Below are 4,966 nucleotides of genomic sequence, written 5' to 3'. Positions count from 1 at the left end.
TGATAAAATAAAGGATGAATTGGCTTTTCACAATCAACCAGAAACTTTGGACGACTTAATTAATCTGTCTATTCGCATTGATAATCATCTGGCAGAACGATATAGTGAAAAAATGGGTTCAGAGGGTTCAACCTGCCAGAATGGACATATGCCTGTTGTGACGTCACTAGGCCAAGGATCTCAACACTCTGCATCCCCCTGTCCAACAGAGCCCATGCAGCTAGGCAGAGCCAGTCTCACACCAGAGAGACATAAGCACCTGAGTTCTGGGCGGTGTCTTTATTTTGCTGAGCCTGGTCACTTTCGTATCTATTGTCCTGTGCGACCAAAAGATGTAGCCCGTCAGTAGTCCAGGGGGAACTGACAGGCGCAATTCACCACTTCAACCACCCCCGCTTCCAGGTCCACACCACTATTTGCATCAATCTCAAACAACATCCTGTGGTGGACTCAGCTGTGGTGGACTCAGGATCTAAAGAGAGCCTTAGCAATACTGATCTCATACAGAAACTTCAGTTACCTGTTCAGAATCTCTCCATTCCTGTCTGGGTTTCCGCCCTCGATGGCAGTGCATTACAAACTACAATACTACACTACATTACTAAACTACATTACAAATCAGCAGACCCATCCTCCTTGTTTAACTACATCTGGCAATCATCATAAGCTAATCTCTCTTTTTTTTTTTTTTCCTACTAAGGATGCCCATATTATTCTGGGGCATCCCTGGCTCAAGACTCAACCCACATATAAACTGATTATATAGACTGATTCCCACATAGAAGCGTGGAGCTGGAACTGCCATAGTTCCTGTCGCTGCTCTGCTATTCCTCACAAAGACCCTAATAACAGTAATCCTGAAACCTCTCCAGATCTGTCTCATGTTCCTCCAGATTACAATGACCTGCAAAAAGTATTCAGCTAAGATCTTGCTCTCTTCATTCCTCCTCATCGACTCGACGAATGCTGTATTGACCTTTTTCCTGGCGCTCCATTGCCCTCAGTCTGTCTTTATAACATTTTCGACTGAGAACGGCCTTGGAACAATACATTCATGACTCTTTCAGAGCAGCTATTATGCGTTCCTCTTCCTCCCCTGTAAGTGCACAATTCTTCTTTGTGGAGAAAAAAAGATAAGATAAATACTCTCATCCCCTGTTGGCCTCTGCTGTTTGAGTCTGTTTGAGGTGCTACCGCGTTCACCAAGTTATATCTCCGCAATACCTATCATCTGGTCCGCATCTGAGATAATGATGAATGGAAAACGGCATTTAAATCACCCATCAGTCACTACGAGTACCTGGTCATGCCTTTTGGCCTTACAAACGCTCCTGCTGTCTTCTAGGCCCTCATTAATGACGTCCTCCGGATTAATGTCTTCTCTAAAGATCTCAAAACCCACAAGAAACAATTCAGAATGGTCCTCCAACGCCGGTTAGAAAACCAGATTTATGTTGCTGAAAAATTTGATTTTCATGTGAGCTTAGTAACCTTTCTTGGCTTTATTTCTGAGGGTGGACAGGTAAAGGCAGACCCCTGCAAAGTTCAAGCGGTTCTTGACTGGCCTACCCCCACCTCCAGGAAACAACTCCAATGATTTTTGGGTTTTGCTAACTTCTATTTCCTGCTTCACCCAGGACTACAGCAAGACCACGTCTCCACTCACTGTCCTCACATCCACTAAAAAGGTTTTCACATGGACACCAGAAGCTGAATCAGCTTTTATGGAACTAAAGAAGTTCTCCTAAACCCCCATTCTCATCCACCCAAAGATCAGTGTGTCCTGGAGATGGATGCATCTGACATGAGGGTTGGAGCTGTGCTGTCACAAAGATCCTCATCAAACGGTAAGCTCCATGTGTGTTTTTCTCTAAACGTTTCTCTTCTCCTGAAAGGAACTACAACGTTGGAGAACTCCTCATCATTAAACTGGCCCTGGAAGAATGGCGACATTGGCTGGCGGGCACAGCTCATCCCATCATAGTCTGGACTGACCACAAGAACCTCTCTTACCTCCAGTCAGCTAAACGCCTCAACTCTCGTCAGTCTCGCAGGTCTTTATTTTTTTCTCGGTTTAATTTCACTATTACTTTTCACCCAGGTTCCAAGAGGACCAAACGGGACGCACTCTCCTGAAGTTTTACCCGGAAGAGGAGCCCCATGAACCCGGACCCATCCCACAGTCGTGCATCATCAAGGCTCTCTCTTGGAATCTGGAGGATCTGATTCACAGAGCCCAACAAGAACCACACCCAGGTGGAGGACCTCAAGGCCGGCTTTACGCCCCTTCCAACGTCAGGTCGCAGGTCATCCTTTGGACGCACTCCTCTACGTTTTCAGGTCACCCAGGGTCAAGTCTTTTCTTCATCGCTATTTCTGGTGGCCATCCCTCGACTGGGACGTCATTGAATATGTGGCAGCCTGTCCTGTGAGTGCCCGCAACAAGAACGCCCACAAGCCTCCTGCTGGCCTCTTAAACCTACTCTCCACATTACAGCTTTGCCTCCATCTAATAACAAAACAGTCATTCTCTCCAAAATTGACCGTTGTTCTAAGGCCTGTCACCTAGTTGCTCTTTCCAGACTTCCATCTGCATCCATTACCGCCAAATTACTAATCCATCATGTTTTCAGGATTCATGGACTCCCCAAGATAGTATCGGTTAGAAGACCCCAGTTCATTTCACAAGCTTGGAAGGATTTCTGTTCATCCCTCGGAGCTCAAACCAAACTTTCCTCAGGTTTCCATCTCCAAACCAATGGTCAATGTGAGAGTCTCAATCAGGAGCTGGAGAATACCCTGCGTTGTCTCTGCACCAACAATCCCAAGTCCTGTAGTTATCATCTTGTCTGGGCAGAGTACTGCCATGTCTCCGCAGCATCCGGGGTATCTCCCTTTGAGTCCTTCCTGGGATAACAACCTTCACTCCTCCCCTCATCATTCCCAGAACCTGTTCTACCTTGAGTACGAACACATCTATACCGCTGCTGTAAGATGTGGAATCAGACCAAGGCAGCCCTCCGGTATTTATCGCTTTAAAATAAAAGATTGGCTGACAGGAAGACAATTCCAGCTCCCACTTATTTACCCGGACAAGAGATTTGCTTGTCTTCAAAAAGCTTTCCACTCAAAGCTTACTCTAGAAAACTTGCTCCCAGGTTTCTCTGCCCATTCAAAATAAACACCTTCATAAGTCCTACTTCTCTTCGCCTCAAGCTCCCTTCTAACCTCCGTGTTCACCCCACTTTCCATGTCTCTCAGGTCAAACCAGTTCAATCTAGTCCTTTGTGCCCTCCAGCAAGACCCCCTCCACCCCCTGGGATGTCGACGGCCACTCATTCTTCGATGTTCAATGGATTGTGGACTCCCATCGTAGGGGGCGTGGTGTGCAGTACTTCATAAACTGGGAGGGGTATGGTCCTGAGGATCGCTCTTGGGTGCCCCGCAGGTTAATCCTTGACCCCACATCAGTTCTGTCTACCACTGGAAGGCCGCCAGGAGGCAGGAGGCGTCCGTTTGGGGGGGGGGATTGATGTCATGCCACGGAGTTTAGCACAGGTTTGTGTTGTGTTTGTGCAATGTTCTCTCTCTCATCTCTTCCTGCAGAGTGTGACATGCAGGTACAGCTGCACAGCTGATCCTCATATGTGCTAATCAACAAACTGCTCTTAAGCAGCAGGAACCCTGAAGGAGGTGTCGGAGTATTATCTCATCAGAGTGGTAATCAGACCTGCACACGTTTTCTTCCTGTTCCTTGATCTTGCTTCTTACCTGAGTTTTTGTGTTTCACTCTCCCAGAGTACAAACTCCCCCTCAGAACCTGATCTGGATTCCCCGGCCTGTGGTTCTAGTCCAAGTCCATGTTTGGCTTCAAGCGCTTTACTGTGCTTGCCAGACCGAGAGCCTCCTTCTACTTCCTGGAACTTACAACACAAGAAAATTACTTACCTCATCTTCTGTGGTCCAGCCTGCAACCCTCCTGCCTGTCCACCCTCCAACTCGACTCACCACCTACTGGATAAAAACAGAGAGAGAGAGATTCAGTTGGTGCCGTACATGCACGTCTGTCAATCTCAGTCTTTGTGGCGTGACTCACTTTCCCTCAGAATACACTTAACCAATCAATCCATTGATCCAGGATTTCTCCTCCAATTAGTCGTACTCACATACCTCTCTTCCTCAGTGAATGGTCCTACCAGATCTGGATCACAAGACGACCTCACTTTCCAATCCAGAGTTTTAATAAATTCTGTCTCAGTAATTGTTGTCCGCTCTAGAGTCATCTGGTTACCCGTCATGACAATGGTAGCTATTCGAGCTTCTAAGAAAAACAGACAACATAGAAATAATGTCTGATTACGACATTTTATACAGTGAAATTTATTTGGCCAACTCTTCTCATGAATGAACAGAAGTAAAAACTGGACTAAATTAAGTTTAAGACATTGCATGTTCATCTGGGCATTTTCAAGACTTTTCAAGCCCTTCAATTTTTAATTCCAAATTTTAGACATTTTTAGACTTTTTAAGACCCTGCGGGAACCCTGTGAAAGTTTTGAACTCTGCTGACATGGAAAATACATCCAGAAAAGAACCATACGCACCCCCTTTTTAGCCAACAAGGCAAACACAATGTTGTTCTGAGGTACTTTCCCTATGAGGGAGACTGACAAGAAAAAAACAAAATGTCGAAGTATGCCACATTCAAGGTACACTAATGCAGACCCGGCTCCAGAGGAATTACACTGGGGGGGCTGTGGCTAATTTTGGGGGGGTGCCAGTAAACAGTATTTTTATTCTGTATAAATATGTAAATAAGCAGTGTCCAAATTCAGTGGCTGCATCGTTCGAAGGACTGGTCTATGTAGGCCGGGTGGCCGGAAGTGATCGGCTGTGAATTTGGACGGTCTAGCCTTCACCAGCTGTTCCCACCCTTACCTCAGCCTAACTTCAGTCATCTAGCAAC

This window comes from Girardinichthys multiradiatus, chromosome 22 (genome assembly GCF_021462225.1).
Source record: "Girardinichthys multiradiatus isolate DD_20200921_A chromosome 22, DD_fGirMul_XY1, whole genome shotgun sequence".
NCBI lineage: Eukaryota > Metazoa > Chordata > Actinopteri > Cyprinodontiformes > Goodeidae > Girardinichthys > Girardinichthys multiradiatus.
Note: the sequence above shows the minus strand (reverse complement) of the source record.